Source organism: Melanotaenia boesemani, chromosome 12 (assembly GCF_017639745.1).
Source record: "Melanotaenia boesemani isolate fMelBoe1 chromosome 12, fMelBoe1.pri, whole genome shotgun sequence".
NCBI classification, from domain to species: Eukaryota; Metazoa; Chordata; class Actinopteri; order Atheriniformes; family Melanotaeniidae; genus Melanotaenia; species Melanotaenia boesemani.
Window position 1 is genome coordinate 29,785,306 of NC_055693.1, and position 19,291 is coordinate 29,804,596.

Below are 19,291 nucleotides of genomic sequence, written 5' to 3' on the forward strand. Positions count from 1 at the left end.
TTGAGACTTTGTGGAAATAAACCTGTCTGAGTCATCCCTACTACTTGATTTGGATATGTAAATCGAAAAGTAAACGTTTACATTACTTTTTAAAATTTTGACCATTGCACCATTGTTAATACATTATTAACTGTCATCTATTCCATTTGTAAAAACATAAAATTAACATTGATTCTTACAATTATTGTACAAAAGAAAAAAAATACAAAGTAACATTTTTCTTGCTTTTGTCTTAGTGGGAACTTTAAAGGTTTAAAGGCTACCTTTGGAGATGATCATTTAAGCAATAGCTCCTGACATAATAGCACTATATAACACTGTTGGATTGAAAATGTGTTGCAAAGAGTAACTGAAAAAGTAGGCAGAACAAAAACAAACAAACAAAACAAAAAAAGAAATTACAGTAACGATATGAGACTTCAGACTCTTATCCCACCACTGTCCCTCCAACCTCTTGCAGCATTAAACACATGCTTCAGGAAACTTTGATTTTATGAAACAGTGGCCTGTAATGCAGTATCGTGTCTTGAGTTACATTATTGCTTTAATCTTTGCATTGTCATGTTCATGGTGGTCTGCTCAGGGAGCAGCATCGAAGCCAGAGACAAGAATAGATTCAACCAGCTGATCAAGAAAGCTGGCTTCATGATTGGCTAAACTGTTATCTGTCATTAATAACTGACCAGCCTCCCCACCATGCATTGGGTAGACAGCGGAGCTGGACTCTGCTGTCACAGAGAACGCTACCTGAAATCTTTACTGCCAAAGACCACAGCACTTTATACCAGCACTTTATACCAGTTAACTCTGCTTCTTTTTTATTCTTCATACAACTTAGTTTTACATCTTCAATCCCTTATTTGTTATTATTCCTGTTTAACCGGATATGTATTTGAAAATTGTGTATTGTAAGTAATATTTTTAAATTTTCATATTTTATATTTCTTAATTTTTTCTGTATTTTGGATCATATAGTTTCACGATCATTCTCTTTCATATTTGTACTATTATATATAATAGTACTAAATATAGTAAAACATTGTGCAGAAGAATCTGCATTAAACCCACAAGATATTAAAACACAACATCATCATCACTAACACTTGCATCATCTTCATGACATGAAGGATTAAACCGTGGCTGAGTTCCACATGTAATTTTGATCCCTAAAACTCTCAGATGTGCAAATTAATACCATTTTTTGTATTAGTACAGTGGTATTTCAAAATTTTAAAAAGTATTGAATCCAAAATTTTGACAGGTACATATCACAGTATTGACTCCAGAGTATCGATGCACCCATCTGTGTTGCGTGTTGGGGTCCTATTTTTAGAAACTGAGCCTTAGTACGTTTGATAGATCTCAAATGTTGTGTTTATGAGAGACATTTTCTTTTTAAATGGTGCGTTATAATGCAGTTGTATTCAGTATAAGTTACTCAGTGGAGGTTGAAGTTTAGTCATGTTTTCTTTTTTAATGAAACCTGGAATCATAGTAATAACCTAACTAGATCCTCATTATGTCTCTGTTCACACGTGTGTGTCTGAGCTAAGTGCAAGTAAAAAACCAAAGGAAGCACCTGCTTCGTAACTGAGCAAATCGACTAGCGAAAGCTGAGACAATTCAGCATTATTAAACCTGTAATTTACCACCTTAGGGAGCAATCATGCTCCTTTGCAATACATCTTTGTGGAAAGGAGAAAATCAGGTAATACACTCTGTCAGAAAAATGACTGGTCAACAGTTTGCAACTGGTAATTTATCAGATTTATTAAAGCTGGCACTTTTTCATCTGCAGAAAAAAAGTAGCAGTAAGAAGAAAACACAGCTGTGCAATTTCCATGTTTGAGAGGAGGGCTATCTCATGATGCAATGATGCATGGAACTTATTTGGCTGACTGTGTATTTATATAAAGCTGGGTTAAAGACTGGTTAAAGAGGCACATTTAGAGCTCACATTGTCTTCAATCAGAAATATATAGAAAGTGAGATCTGAATATGTGAGCTGGACATAATTAGACCATCAGAGATTTTTCTGCTGCTGACGTGTGCAGGATTAATTGGGCTCATATCCTCCACTGGAGGAAATACATTACTTACAAAGCACAGAGGAACCTGCTAAACTATAATTAGAGTGATAATGGGAAGATATTGATACTGTATTTAAAAGATCTGTCTTAATTTGTGTAAAACAGAGAAAAACTAAACTGACTTACTTGAGCCATATCCTTGGAGATTAAACAGTTGCTTTGAAAGAATAGCAGCAATAATCCATGTCAACATACAGAAGCACATGATAGATGATGGCTAAAAATCAGAAATGACAGAAAAAGATCAAATATAAATATAAGCAATGAGAAATCCTTTGCAACATGTGAAGGGCGCCTCATACAAACAGGATGGTGTGCATGCAGACGACAAGTCCTCCCAGATGGAAACTGACTTCTGACTCTAAATCAAAGAAATGCGCCTGAAATTGACTTAGCAGGTTCTGACTGAACACTGATCAAATAACTAATTAATGCACAGACCTGTTTTAAGATTGCATGTCGCAGCTGATAACACTGGATTCCTGTGTGCAGAAAGAGCAACAGTCTGTTGGTAATCTACAGTCGTTGGTTGGAGATACTTTAACAACTGAGTATAGCACCAATAAAAAAAAACATTTCAGTCATTTCAGTGGCTTTTCAAGGTCTGTGATGGGAAACATATTTTGCACCAGTGCTATACTCTGCTCTAAGATTAGGAATTTTGTAGCAGAAAAAAGTAGGTGTGATTTTGTTCTCCAAAAGTGTACAAATGGAGGTGCTGGTATGATAAAAGCAAAAATAATTTTCATGGTTTACAATATGTAAAATTGGGATTGGAAGCGTTTTGTTTCATTCAAACAGGCATCATGGAGGATGATCAGATTAAAATAACCACGTCATTTATCAGCTGCAGCCTGACAGCCCATAAAATCATCCTCACATGCCTCAGTGTGCTTGAATATTTGTGCTTCCTGTATTTTACATTTACACAGGAGACATTTAAATTAATTTTTTTTAACATTTTCAGGCTTAATAAATCACAAATACAGTACACACTGTTGAATTAGCTTTATTATACACTAATTACACCATAAGAATATTCATGGTAACAAGATCAGTTGAAAACTAGGGCTAAACAACATCTACAAACAACAATAAGAAAACAATAAATTATAAAACTATAGAAAGTTTTACAGTAATGGAACCTAGAAAGGGTCAGGAAATGTTTATCTGTGCTAGTCAGCATGCATGCTAACCAAACGTCATGTTTAGAGCTTTGCTACTGGCTGGAACACACCTCTTCTTTGTTGCATGATCGCTTGCTGGGTCTGCGTGGACATGACAGTTTGTCTGCACTGGCACTAGAGCGTTCAGCAGTCTGTAATTGTCATGCAGATTGTAAAAGTGTAAAGGAAGATAAACGCTGCTCTCCATTAATTGTAGTTAAAGCCATATCAGTGGTGGAGGGAAGTATTAATTCCTCTGCTATAGCCTGAGGCTTTTTAGCCTGCAAAACTTTGCAAATTACTTCATTTGAGGGGAGTTGAGTATTTGACGAAATTGACGCTGCTTTAGTAAAACAAATGTGTCTATTTTCAGCGACTAAGTAGTTTATTTGTGAAGTAATAACAGACTTTTCTTCGTGTTCAGGATGAAAAGTCCCTGAGTGACATTGTAACTTGTTTGGCTTCATACTGTCAGACGCTAATATTTTTAGATGTAAGACACACAATGGTGTAGACTTTTATTTTTATTTCGCTACATTTTCCAAAGGGTATCTCTACTTTCTCCCCTTTATTTCTACAGTGCATTGCCTGATACGTTAGTCACATTGTGAGTTTTATTGTTTGTCTTATTTGAAAATTTTATAAAGTTCCCCAGAACGCTGCAGGAAATTCCATTGACTTGATATTCCTTATAATGACCGCTATAAACAAAGAGGTTTTGTGCTTCTGATTTAAACCCTTCATATCATTCCCCCATAATTTGTTCACATATCGTAACTGAAATTTATGGTAATTTGCATCTAACATTTTGCTACATAACACCTGCAACAGTAAAGTTCTGTTTACTAAAAGGACTACTGTCTTGGCAAAAGCCCCAGCTGCATTTTGCACCAACATGCTTTAGTGGATCTCTGGTCGTATCTGTTTGTGCAACGATCTGCTTTTGTTGCTTAGTTTATCGTTAAGCTGAGAAGGAGGAAACTAGAGGTTCATGGTTCACATTGTCACATATTCAGCTCTAAGTATTGTTTTTGGTAGGACCTTCTCTAACACAGTAGTTGGCTGGTGGTAGAAAGGATTTCTATTTCTGCTATGCAGGGGCGGGTCTAGAAAAGTTCTGATGGGGGGTGGCACTGACCAGGAAAAGATTTTCCTGGTCAGTGACATATTGAACTGATTATTACAACTAAAGTGATCGTCTAATGTAAAAAAAGTGAAGAAAAAGTAGTTAAATAAGCAACCAATGATCTATTTTATCAACAGGTGTTTACTTTGGGTGATGCTGCTGTAGGACTTTTATCACTGCTACACAAACACTTGAGGCATGTGTCACTGCCATAGGCACCACGTAGGTCTGCAAAAGCTTGATACGCACTTCTTCCAGACCTGACGTGCACCCCTGCTACGCATAAGGTTACGCAGAGTTACTCCCTTGTGATTGGTCAGTTTGGGATCACGTGTTGCCGAATATCTGGATGTTCTCGCTGAATTGTTTATTTCTTCCACAAGCTAATAAAGACACTGAACCACACTGGACACTACTGTTGTTTAAAACAGAAAATACCTACCGAACTGAAGTGAAGCGTCAAAAGAGCTCCAACCTGGTGAGTTTACTGACCAATACCACCCCTGCTGCCACCTTTAAGTTAGGAGGAGAAACTGCGGGACAACACCAAAACGACTCATAACCCCTACACTTAAGTGCAAGAGCAAACTCACCAGCGTCAGCTACGCCGTAACTGATCCCGTGCAGACGCCATGCGAGTATAAATCCGCCTTTACACTTCAATCATAAAAGGAAACATGTTTTTATCTAGATCATCAGTTTTATCAGAGTTTCTTCATCAGTGTTGGCTGTTTAACTTCGGTCCTCATATGTGGTGGTTTTATGACAGAAATTATCACCATGGAGACGGTTAGCGAGATGAAATTTTAGAATCTAGTTTTTAATTTTGTTCAGTGTTTTTTCACAGGCCTGTATAGAATAGAACTTTATTGTCATTGTGCAACGAAATTACAAATGTATTCCTTTTTTTTTTTTTTTTTTTTTTTTTTTTTAACCTGTCTTGTCCAGCATCGTTGCAAACAGAATGATTGTCTGGCTGCTGTCTGGTGCTGGGCAATTTTACTCTATCAAGCAGGGATTTATACTACATGTATAAAGTCCCTCTTGATGAAAAACTTTATTAAATCAGACTCTTAATGCTGGACTCGACCGGAGGGGACAGAGAGAGAGAGAGAGAAAAGAAAGTAGAGAGAAGCGGGAGGGGAGAGAGAGGGACAGAAAGGGTGTGGGGAGTGCGGGTGGGGACTTGAAACATCATACAGAAGACCATGTAATCCATACTACTTACAACATATATAGCTACGATCATCCTAGCCAGTAGGTCATTACACAACTAGTTGATAATAGTAACAATAATAATAATAAGAGTAAGAGTAATAATAATAATAAGAACAGAAATAATTAAAAAAAGAAACAAAATATGATAATAGATATAAGTGAAACTGCTGTATTCAAGAACACGCGCAGAGAAACCTGTGTGGATGTGTTGGAGAACTCGGCCACACGGCGACGCAAAGACTGTGTGGAGACGTTCAGGAAGGAGTGACCATGCAGAGTGATCATGCAGTTGCCACCTCACTTGAACAGAGGCCAGAGTCAGGCCAGCGGTCCCGAGACCCAGGCCACCAGCCCCCCCGCAGGCAACAGATCCCGACCGGTCCACAGAGACAACCACTCGCCCGCCCAGGAAGGCAGCAGCAGGAGACCCCAGCAGGAGCCGCCCCGCGGACCCAGGGCACCGGCCCCGGCGGGCCGAGGCCAGCAGTCCCCGACCCCCCCGGGCACCGGCCGCCCGGGACAGACGGGGCAGAGGGCCCGGGCCCAGGAGCGCAGGGACACCCCCCTCCCCCACAGGCCGAGGGCCAGCATGCCACCCGGGGGGACCCGGCCCGCCCAGACGGCCACCACCAGAGGCCAGCCCCACACCCCAGCGCCCAGCCGCACACCCCGAGAACCAGTCCTGCCCCCCCCCCAGACTACAAATGTATTCCTAACATCACAGAATTAATAATTATGTCATGTAACAGCTATTAGATTTAAAAATGTGGGTTTAATATCTCTTAATGGGACATTTTTGCCCTAAAAAGTAAGGACAACAACAACATGGACATCAAATCATCAAACTGGCATTAAAAGTGTTAAAACCCTTAAAATTCTTTAAACGTTTGCTAGTTTCGATTAGGGCTGAATTTTTTTCATAGAAATTTATGCCAAAATAAAGCAGAAAAATATAAATCTGTTAAGCTTTTCCAGCAGTTTTTCTGAAGTGGACATTTCTGTTTATAATGACTTTAAAGCTTATTAAATTAAGAAAAATTAGGGTTAATTAGACGAATTTACATAGAAAATAAAACAACTGCACTGGCAAATATGGAAATCAGGTTTTTTGGGGGTGCTCAAAAGGATGTGTGCTTAGAGCACCCAAAAAGCTAGCAATGACCCTGATGATAAGAAACAGACTCAAACATGTTGTAACATTTCTGTACTTAATTATGATCATGCCATGAGGCAAAAATTATTAGACTGTATGGCTTTGGTCAAATCCACATACACTGTATGCTCATGCAGAGAGGGGCACACAGAGCAAACCGAAACCACACACACAGCTCACCAGCAGACAGCTCGTGTGATGAGTGGGCAGAAGAGCGAACCTCTGTGGACATAAATATGTCCAGCTGAAAGATATACAACCAGTAATCCCATCTCCAGTGGAACCTTTGTTGATTGCTTTTCGGCCGTTCCCTGCAACTCACGCTGGCATGCAACACAGAACATGGGCACCATGCAGCTGCACAAAATGCCCATAATGCACAAAACGAGAAGGTTAAAAAATATTATTTAACCAAACCCATTTATCAGCTGCATATAGAAGCTTTATGCTGGATAGGTATTTATTTTTTAATTAAGATACTCATTACAAAATCTTTTAATTGAATGATTTTCTTATTTGGGCAAAAAAGTAACATCCATATGTTTGTTTCTATAAATGGAATTGATTATATTTCAGGTGTCATGTTTTACACAAAAAAAAAAGAAGATATTATTACATTTTCACCATTTTAGCTAGTGCACTGACTGAGATTGTAAGTCATCTTTCAAAGTAGAGAGGCATAATGGATGGCAGGGTGATTCTGTGAATCATGTAGAATTTGATTAAATGCGCAAGACGTTTCACTCTTTGAAATTTTATCCCTCAAGGTACCTTCACCCTTGTATTCCATAGAAATCGAAAATGTTTTGAATCACGTTTAACTCTTTATAAAAGCTTTTCACTGTAGTTCCAACTGAATATAAGTTAATTAATACTTTTGTTTTTTTTTTTTGTTTTGTTTTTTTTTTAGTTTTGGACTTTATTTTCACTGAAAAACATGACACACTGAGGTCATGTGATGTCCACACCTGTGAGGGATGGACATGGTCTTTAATGGGGTTTGGTGTTTAAACCATGCCAAGTTGGTACTATAGGGCCCAAAGTGTGCCAAGAAAATGTCCCCCCACAGCATTACACCACCAGAAGCCTGAATTGGTTATCCAAGGTCTAAAGCCTTGTTTCCAATATAACTATAAATATATATATAAATATATATATATATATATATATATTCATAAATATATACATGTATTAGGAGCAGTCACGCATTAATTAATTAACACTGTTCACTTTTTTATCACGCATTAGTGCAGTTTTTTTTCTTGCTCACTGGCTCCGAACACAGATGCCACATGCAGAGGCTGCAGTCCATGTCTCTTCCTCCATGTCTACTCCTGCTGCATGCATGTGTCTGATGTAATCAGGAGAGAAGTTTTCTCTCTGGCACTTAAGAAAGACGAAAATAGAAGAAACAGCATTTCTCTTTGTCTATCAAAAGCCATGCAAATGGGCAGAAAATTTTTGGAAAATATTTAAACAAATTGTGTTATTTAAAAAATTTTTGGAGGGGAAACTACTCCCAAAAGACAATAAGAAACGTTTTAAATGTGGTTTTATCCTGGTGGATATCAGTTTTGAGGCAGGACAGCAACGGTAAGACGTTTTATGACTATGTTTTAGAAATGTGGCTCATAAATTGGGTCTTCTTTTGCTTCTGGTTCGGTGGATCTTGGTCATAACGAGATGAAACTTACAGTTTTGGAGTCTGTGAGATGTGACCTTTCAGTAGAGGTGTTGTTTGTCCATGTTTATGCTGTCGGGTGGACATGGACAGCCATAATTTGTGTTTACATATTTTTTTGGACTTTGTGTTCCTGGTCTTTTAATTGTTTGTAGATGTAAGAAGTTACATTCAAGCTAAAAATACAAAGTTAGAGAATTTGTAAGCAAGAAATCTAGATAATGAAGCACTAAAGATGCATGGATGTAAGTTATTGTGCATATTGTGAATATTTATCTCTCCTCACTGTCTAGAAGCTGTTAGATTCTAATCCCGCTTCTGTGTTTGAAAGGAAGCAGCTTCCCTCAGCTTTAAATTCATCCAGCTGACTTTTTACCTTTTAGTTAGTAAATCCTAAAAATGTCATCCTCTTTTGTCATAAATGTTTGATTTTATTTAAAGGATAATTTAACTGTTTAATATACAAAGGATGTATCTGTTTGGTAAATACTCTGCTTACCAGCTTTAGTTTTATAAAACATTGTTTGCCATCCTTCACTCGCCTTATATATTTGTACATGCCCCTGTTAATAGGTGTACATGTGGCAAATGTACAACAGTGTCAACAGAGTTGGAAAACGTCAGCTGACAAGAAATGGATAAGCTAATGATGCTATTTGCTAACATTATAGTTAGCTGTACTTGTCGCCATGTACACATTGCTTCACATGGTGAATCAGCTGGCCGTTTTTAGCTGGTTGCTACTTTTGTAGCATTTCCATCTACCGTGCTGATCGCTAAGTTTCTGGTCATCAGTACAGGTGTGTTACCTGCTGGTAGCGATCAGGTAAAGTGTGGGTTAATTCCTTTAGTTTGACCATTGCTCACACACTAACTATCAAAACAAAACAGACAACTTATTGGGTTTCAGTTACAATTTGTGACTCAGGAACAGAAACGCCATGCGATTGGCTGATTAGCTATCTGTGTTAACAAGCCACTGAACAGATGTCCTTAAAAAAGGAAAGAAATGATTTTGGGAGACCAATAATAAGTGAGCTGAGCTCAAACCTGGGAAAAATAATGGTTGAATCATGTAACATAACAAGATGAATATGAAGAATTTTATTGATCCTGAAGGAAATTGTTGAGCTAGAGTAGCAGGATCCATGAGATCATGAAAACAAAGGAGAATTAGAGAATCTTGTGATTTTCCACTTCCAGGAATAAATGTGTGAACTTGACTAATCTGACACTGTGCACATCAAAGTTCAGTAAACGTCAAATCTCCATTAATGCAAAATCCAAAGTTCCCACTATGTAATACAGAAGCTTTGTAGTTGCCATGATGCTGACGTTTCCATATTGTGCTATTACAGTTGCAGACTTAGCCAAAAAAAAAAAAAAAAAAAAAAAAAAAAACACCTCTGGAGCAAAGAAGCAAAGAATCCTTGAAACGCTTCAGTCGAGATCCACCCTCTCCAGTAAACATGGCATGACTAATCCCTCCTCACGAATGACAAGGCCTAGTCATCCTACACACAATGACTTCAAAGCAAAGCATTTGCCACAACTCAGACCCGACAGACGAAACTTCTGTGCATTCTTCTCAGCAGCATACAGGGTTAACCAAACGAGCAATTTCAGGGAGGCAGTGTTTGCTAAAAAGCTTGATGGAGCCAGCTAAGCTCCTGTTATTGGCCTTTGTGTGTGAAAGTGACCACTTAAGTGCTGTGCAGCCTCTCCTGAGTGCGTTTGTAGACATAAGCATTTCCTCTGACGTTTTGCCTGCTTGCACTGTGTGTTTGTGTGTGCGTCCTTTAGTGTATTTGGTGTGTGCATGCATGCTCAGTAGTGCATTCATGGCTGTTTTGCTGCATGTGCAAAGGAGTGCATCTGTGTTTCGAAATGTCCTGTTATGGTTTGGTAGAGTTTGCATCTTGTTAAACAAAAACGTAATACCTAACCTAGCTTTCATGAAAAAAGAAGAAAAAGAAAAATATAATACATGAGTACTGCAGAATGTGTCGTCTAAGTTGAAAATGATTCTGTTTCTCAGTTTAATTTTCATTTTGTGTCCCAACAACACAATTATACTGCAGTCAGATATCAGAATATAATTAATTTACATCTAAATGGATTATTCTGGCCCCTAATTGGAGGATATCGATTTCTGCATGGGTCACCTGCTGTTTATTACCCTCAAAACTGAGGATGCAGGACGGGGTTATTCTGTCAGTCATGCAGTGTTTCATATGTGACCAACAAAAACAGACAACTGTGAGTTGGCACACCAGCCTGCTGCCAATCTGATGATTTATCAGCTGCCACAAATAAAATGCTTGCAGCAAATTAGCAATCATAGTGCAGCAAAGACAACCGCTCAGATAAGGAATCCTAATAAACCCAGTCCCAGCCAATGAGGCTTTTCTGGGAACTTATATAAAACCAATATCATGATCAAACTTGTATTTTACACACACACACACACACACACACACACACACACACACACACACACACACACACACACACACACACACACACACACACACACACACACACACACAGAGAGAGAGTGTGAGAGAGAGAGATACTTCTTTTAATTTTTTTGCTTTTATTTCAAAATAAACTTTTAAAAAGTGTTTGAATAAGTTTCATTGTTTCATACATTTTAATTATATATATAATTTTTTTAATATATATATAAATGTCTCATGCCCTCCCTGCATATCTTTTCAATATCTGTGCTCCTTGAACTTAATTTACTTTCCCTTAAATGGAAAAACCTTTGGATACTGGCAAATAATCCTTTTGAACTCTGTACATGATTTGAACAATTTTAAAATAAAGTAGATCTTCAAATGTAAATATTCTCAGGTTGATAAAGAGTGATTCTGTAGGCTTTTAGATTGTTAGAGTTAATTTCAAATTCTTTTTGTAAATGACTGTAAAATTAAATCTATTTATTTATCAGTTTAATAAGTCTTATGTAACTTACATAAACAGAGGTCTTTCATACTTGTTTCAGTTCAAAGCCTATGCTGAGCCAACCCACAGAGAATTAACAACATAACTGTGTGGAAATGTTGTCTTTTTATGTTTTTATTCAATAAACAATTTTCTTTAAATGTTTGCACTGACTTTTCAGTTTCCTTATGTGCTGTACTCCCTTCAGATCTCCCAATATTTTCAGACATGATGATGATGATGATTGTGATAAAAAAAACACTTTATTCAGACATCTTAATCATAGGAAATAGTAATAACGAATAAGCAAAAAATAAATAAACAAAAAATAAAGTAACATAAAAACACTGAAAAGGAGTGGGGAGAAGCCTAAGCTTATTTAGCCCACCCCCATTACATTAACTTAAGAAGTATAGTTGCCAATGCTATAGATCACATCTCATATAATACTTTTACTGCTTGTGCAATATATGTCACAATACAAACTCAATATCACATTCCACAGGACGCAAACAATATACATTATGATTCACTTTTAACTATAGTCAGTCTTCCAGGATTTTATCATTTTTTTTCTTAAACATTTTTTAAAGTGAAATAATATTGGAGAGTCTTTCAGTTCTGGGTCCAACTTACTCCAAACCTTAACCCCAACAACAGAAATAATGCTGCTTTACATTTGTTCTCAGAGGTTTTATGAACATTTCACCCCCTCTAAAATTATAAACAGAATCTCTTTTTTTAAACAATCCCTGAATTTGAGCTGGTAATTTATTATTCTTAATGTTATACATAAATTGAGACGTTTTAAAGTCGACCGTGTCCTTCAGTTTTAAAGTGAAAATAATTTCCTGTATTTATCTCTGTAACGGATGAGTAGATTATTTTTTAAGTAGTCTCATTGGCTTCTACAGTTTGGGAAATCCCCTGCAGACTATGTGATCTTGTGAAGTTATTAGGTTACTTTTTGTAAACATCCAAAGGTCTGATGGTGATTAGACTACAAGATTTTTATAAAAATTCTCACTGATAGATCCTTGTCTGTGTGTATTTTTGAGTAAATTAAACATCACTTATCCAGTTTCAGGTCAGATTATGTTGGGATGAATATGAACAGTACAGTCTGAAGGATGTGTAGGATATGTGTGTAGGAGCTTTTGTTGTTCTACGGTTTGGTTTAATAGTTTTCTTGCAGCAACAATACAAAACTAAAACTTTTGTTTTTTTTTACAGTCTAACATTAAGATCCAGCTTTTATATTAGAGTTTAAGTGTTAATATTCAGGCTTGATTTTTTTGACAGCACCTTTTTCTTGTTTTTTATTTATTTATTTTAAATTTACCACACATACATGGATGTACCCTGCCGCTTGCCTGCTAGTTGCTGGGATATTCATTCATTCAGCAACCCTGAATTGGACTAAGAGGTGTAGAAAATGGATGAGTAGATGATAAAAATATTAACATTCCCAGTTGCCTTCAGGTCTTCTGGATGCTATTCCAATAGGCAGGGACCACAAAAGCTAAAAGACGTCTCTCCGTATGTTTTGGTCCCCATGTTATAAACAAAAGACAAAAGCAGGACAAAAACTGATTGTTGTTCTTGTCCAGATTAGTTCTGATGTCATTTTCTAGTTCAACCAGTGCAGTCTCTGTATTATGTCTAACGTTGAAGCCGGACTGGTAGTCCTCAAACACACAGTTGTATTTAATAAAATCATTAAGTTAATTAAAAACAAGCTTTTTCTTAAATTTTACTTAGAAATGATAAATTGGATAAAGGTCTGAAAATGTTAGCAAAACTAATTTGCACATTACTGTGAACTACTGGGCTGAGAGGGGAGCAGAGGTTTGTTAGCGACAAAATAAATTCAATTATAACTACTACAAGAAAAAGACCGGCAAATGTATTGGTCGCCATTGCATGAGTAGATGAAAAATTCACTCGCACTGTCTCACATTTTAGTCGCAAAATGCGACTATTTGGTCGCAGTCTGGAGCTCTGGAGACATCGTCTGAACTGTTTGTACTAAAACTTCTTTGATTTTGATCTGCTTCAATTCACCAGAGTTGCTTTTGGAGATAAAATGTTTGCATGTCGTCCTCTCATATGACAGAGGTTTAAAGCTGCAGCTGCATCATTCCAAAGAGAAGTCATAATCATCCTGAACGTGTTTGTTCTCTTTTTGGCAAGCCTGAAACTTTTTCTGTTTGTGCTATGTGCCATCTCCATGTATATTTGACCAGTGAAACATATCCTGTTATTTACACATCTTAACAAACTTCCGTTTACTATAACTCTAAAAGTACTCAAAAAGACCTTCTGGTTGCAGAGATATGCTCATTTCACTATGGGTATGCAATTTTTGACCAGAGGCCTAAATAATAGCCACAATGTTAAAAGTTGTGGGCAGATTTTTTTAGTTTGGAGCTTTGCTCATCTCCAATCATGTTTTTGCATTGTGCAGCAGCACACCATGAGCTCAGGCCTTTGTAATTTTACTTCTCATGCTTTTGGGATAAAGAAATAAGGCAAAAACCTTTCTTCATTTAGGGTTTACTTAACTTGTTTTTCCCTTTTTTTGGCCTAGCCTGTAGTTTCAATCACACACAACACTCTAAAACCCACAACTGTGTAATGTTTCTATCTCACTTACATGGTTTGAATGTTTTCTGATATCCCCAGAAAACAGAAACAGGACACAGCAATAATAGAATTAATTATAAGTCCCTCTTTTTACTTAAAACACACACCTCTGAACTGGGACATTACACAGAAAGTTGGTAGGAACTTGTGTTACCTTTGGGTACAGCAGGAAATTTGTTCACTCTTACCCATTTCTTGTCTTCTGCCTCCCCATTAACACTTTGTACATGCCACATTAATCTTGTATGTTTATATATGTGTGTCTGAGTGTGTGTGTGTGTGTAAAAGAAAGAAACAGAGCGAGATGAATTCACCATCAGTGAAGGGTGAGTCCTTCAGTAGACTGGGTCAGTGCTTTAATCTGAGGAAGTGATGACATTGTAGGGATATTTAATGAGAGGATAAGAGCACAAGCGAGGGGTGGTGGAATTAGCCTTTTTAGATATCATTAAACATTAATACTGTCAGGGGACTGGATCACACTGGGGTCCTTTTCATTGACTTTCATGCTGCGTGCTAATAGAGTTTCACCTCTGGGAACCTCTACCCCCACCCAACCCTCAGCACAGACCTAAAGCTAAGGGAAGATCGGATCACCACCTCGCTTCTGAGGATGAGATTAGTGGGTAAATGTGTGTGTGTGTGTGTGTGTGTGTGTGTGTGTATTAACTGTAGATTATGCAAGGTTAAACACTTTGTCTTGCTCCCTCCTTTTCTGTCTTTTGCTCATGTGGGTGATATTCATGAACTATAACTATAACTGTTTATTTTTCCGTATTAATCCTAGGAAGTGCTAAATAAAAATAATTTCCTGCAGACGGTTGTTCTTGAAGTATCTTGTAAACTTGTTCAATGTGTGAAACAGTATTATGAGGAAAAGTCTTCTCATTCAGCAGACCTGCATCTCAGTTTATTTTTTTTTACAATAAATAGTTTATTTTTTCTATTTTTCCTACAATTCAAGATCATTAAATTGCATGAAAACATGTTTAGTTAATGCATAAATAGAAAAGCCAGAATTTTGACAGTTTGGTGCTGCCTGTAGGGACCTTTCTTAGTTGAACACTTTAAAAAATACCAATATGTTTTCATTTTCGACCAGTTGGATAATTCATAAACGTATTGTTTAAGCCTTCTAAATACATCTAACCAAAGAAGAAGCATTATTTTGTCACAAAGGTGCCACATCCTTTTAATCTGGTCTTATAATTGAATATTGCTGGTCACATGAATGACCAGCAGAGGGCAGTATTCCCCTTCAAAAGGAGGAGCGACTCATGCATATGTCTGCTTGTGTTTTGCTTGCAGCAGGGAGTGAAAGAAACTCACTGTGTGTGATGGAGTGAAACTCAAGCCGAACTTTAATATTAAATAAAACAAAGTTCATGTTTTATTTGCAGGGTTTCCTGTCCTGTCCTCCTGGAGTGCTGTCTGTGAACATCTCAGCTACATCACGTAAGAAACATGAGCACATTTCCACCACTGAACCGTTAAATAGCTTAGATTTGGCCTCTTAACTTCCCATGGTCTGGATGTGTTAGGACTCTTTGTAACATCATGTGGATGATATGCCTTCTGAATATTCAGCAATGCCCTCCGGGCATTGTTAACGTGGTATTTTTCTTTTCTTTCTCAAACAGATCCACCAAGCCCAGTTGCCGAAATTAATTTGATCAAAATACACCTCTGCTGAACGTGTGTAGCAAAGTAAGTTGACGGGTTGAATGTGGCTCATTTAAACTTATTCAGTGCATTTCTATACTTTCTCCAGCCTGAATCAAAAGTCATGGCTTTTCAAAACTCTAGTGGGAAACCAAACCAAAAACAGCCCTTGAAATGATGGTATTTAGATGCAAATAAAGGACTTGAATTAACAGGATTTTTTGTAGGAGCTGAATATGCTTCAGCCACAGAGTTCCCCAGGATAATTAATAAAAGTGTAAATTCATACAACCATAAACACTTACTTTAAAAGGTACCTTCATGGCGTAGATTCAACAAGGTGTTAGAAACGCTCCACAGAGGTTTTGCTGAATAGCATCACACAGTTGCTGCAGGTTTGTCGGCTGCATCCATGATGAGAATCTCCCGTTCCACAACATCCCAAAGCTGCTCTACTGGACTGAGATCTGGTGGCTGTGGAGGCCGTTGGAGTCCAGTGAACTCATCGTCATGTTCTAGAAAGCAGGTGGAGATGATGTGAGCTTTGTGACATGGTGCATTATCCTGCTGGAAGTAGCATCACTGTGGTCATAAAGGGATGAACATGGTCAGCAACAATACTCAGGTAGGCTGTGGTGGTTAAACTATGTGATGCTGGTGCAGAGGGACCCAAAGCGAGCCAAGAAAATATCCCCCACAGAATTATACCACCAGCAGCAGCCTGAAGTGTTGACCCAAGTCAGGATGGATCCATGCTTTTGTTTCCACCAAATTCTGAACCTTCCATTTGAATGTGGAGCTGAAATGGACACTCATCAGACCAGCAACTTTTTTCCATCTTCTATTGTCCAGTTTTGGTGATTCTGCGTGAACTGTAGCCCCAGTTTCCTGTTTTTAGCTGACAAAAATTTTACCCCCTGTTCCTAAGTTAAAAGTCCAGAAGTTTAGTGGAAGAGACAGTGTGGACAAGAAGCTTTACTGCATGCCAGTACTAGATGGTGTGTCAGTCTGCCCCAGGATAGCTGTGGCTCTACATGTGTGTTACCATCACCAAGTATAAGCAACGGGTGAATAATGGATCCAATATAAATGCTTTAAGTGCCTTGAAAAGGGCGATATAAAAATCTAAACCATCATTATTACAATAAAATTCATCAATCAATTTAGTAAGAATTTTTAATATGAACATATTTTGAGTTTATACATCTGAAGCAGTCTTCCTGGTTTGATATCCCAGTGCCCCCATATTTCACTGAGGAGACGCTTCTTCTCCGCAACTTAGGCCTAGGTGCAAATACATAAGGGAAAAGTTTGTGATTCACTTTGGTTATTACAGTTTGTTTAGTTTAATATTAATTAAACTGATTCCAGACATCCTCAGCTCCACTGTTTTCATTGATTTTGTTAATTTAAACTGCAATTTTGATAATTGATGTTTTCACTTTTATCAAAGTTTTCTTACAATTTAACTGCTGTGGTGCCAACAAATAATATTTATTTATGGGATCATTCAGTCAATACTTCCAGAATTAGATCCACATGAATCATCCATATACAGTTATATATATATCCATTATCTTTTTTCTTTAGATCCACGTCCAGTCACTCCATTCTGCTGCAGGGCTGAAAGCCACAGGTCACATGACCTGGAAGAAAAAACCCAGAAGACCCTTGAAATCCCTCTTTGGTCAGCTACACTTTATTTTTTCTATTCTTTTGAGTTGTTTTGAGTTAAAGTTGATAATGTAAGAGGCTTTTTAACCTCCCAACCTACTTCTTTTTTCCTTGCTTCAGCATGGGCTGGATATCAACCGGAGGGGAAGTCAAAAGGCTGATGAACTGAACTGTGAGACCACGTCGCTCTGGTGTCCTGTATGCCCTGGGAACACAACACCCAGTGGAAATCTGGTGAGTAACTAAAGTAATTTGATGTATCAAGGTTAAATTGATGAGTCTTACTCTCTTCCATTATCAAGACGTTTAAGCAAAGATGCGTCCTTGGTTTGAAGCTCTAGATTGGATGATGGTTGATAAAGGTGTCCTGCTGATGCTCAGAAGAAAAAATACCTTTCAGTCATGATTAAGATGTTTGAAGGGAGACAGGACAATAAGCAAATATTTTCTCACCCTTTATAATCTGCCAACTCTCCTTTATCTTTCCCCTTCTCTTTGTTTTAATCTCTTTTAATACAAGTCTAAATCTTAAGAAGGCATATAGCCCACGGTAAATCCCTCACATCAAACTCCAGCTTCAATCCCCACTCTTCAAATAAACAAGAGTTTTGTAACTTTACAGCTACAAAGCTGAACTCATAAATAATTATTCCATTTTAGCTGTTTGAACAAGTGTAAGAGAGAAACACAGCTGTCTGTTGATCTGAGACTGAATCTTTCCAAACATTTCCCTGCCTGATTTTCAGCTGTTGGAAAACTTCCAGCCTCAACCGAAAATGTTTTACAGGTCTGTTCTTGTGTTTAAAACTAATAACTTTTCCCAGTTCTCTTTGTGTCTCAGAAATGGAAATTTATAACTTAAACTAAAGGAACAGATAGACTAGAGCATACAAGAGGGACAAATTTAACAATGTGTTCACTCAAATTTGTCAAACTGTGATACACTCTTCCTTTAAATCTGCAGTTTCCAAACTTTTTCTGCAGAGGCCCCTTTTCATCAACAACAATAATGTTGTGCTTTAAATGGATATCAACTTTCCAACCTTAGAACTATGTGCTTTTGACTCATTTTAATGGCACAATAGCACTTTTATTATATACATTCCTGTAGACATCATTGTCCAGTACATCCTGAGGCTGAGAAACTGCACTTCACAGCTTTCATTTCCAGCCTGAGGCATCATGTGACAAATGCTCTTTTTAATGCAACGCATCACATGCTAGCAACTGGATATCAACACACTGGCCATTTTCAATGTGCTGATTCAGCAACGATGTGCAAAAGGTCATAATTAGCAGACTAGAGGAAAAGAAAGAGAGAAAGCAACAGAGGAAAAAATAAGACAAGAGTCAACTTAGACTGGATTTTACTGGCTCAGAGCTCAGAGAAGAGACAGGATGCAAGAGGGATGACAGATTCGTTGTCGTTAGGAGGCACCAAAGTGTATAAATCTGTCAAAATTTAGTAGTGTCGCTTTAAGACCAGGCAAACTTATCTATATAGCCCCAGTCTCAGTCCTAAGCTGAGATTGTTCTTTTCAGTGTTGTTTTTAAAGAGAAGTGGTGTGTAATTGTAAGTAATTAGGTAAAGATGAGACTTTAGACCTTAATCAAATTTTAATCTGTATTAGCCAAATAAATGAGTACCTTGTGCCACCATTATGTTTTTGTAAATATTGCAGTTTTTGGATCCGGGGTGTAGCACTCCACCATCAGGTTGAAATGCAACCCCCACCCCCCATTTTCGTTCCAACTAGAACGATGTCCCTTACACCAATACAAGATGTTGCCTTATAAAGAAAAGCATAAAGGGACTCATTGATGAATACTGGCAGTGCAGACAACTGTATTACATCCTGAGAGGACAAGAAAAATGAATGTTGATTGAAGCTGCAGATGTTTTCAACATTTCCTTGTTGGTTCGGT

General features: G+C 37.7%; 1 protein-coding gene across 5 annotated transcripts in view; it reads left to right on the forward strand.

Moving 5' to 3' along the window:
- The window catches only part of pcbp3 (poly(rC) binding protein 3), a 108,698-nt gene that overhangs the window by 18,067 nt on the left and 71,340 nt on the right, over positions 1-19,291 (forward strand). For 4 of the 5 annotated variants that reach the window (XM_042002228.1, XM_042002230.1, XM_042002225.1 and 1 more), the window contains exons 2-5: positions 15,430-15,484; positions 15,670-15,736; positions 17,282-17,378; positions 17,486-17,599. The gene's annotated coding sequence lies outside the window, so the exon portion shown is untranslated. The remainder of the gene's footprint in view (positions 1-15,429; positions 15,485-15,669; positions 15,737-17,281; positions 17,379-17,485; positions 17,600-19,291) is intronic. The other variant, XM_042002226.1, reaches the window with a different exon arrangement.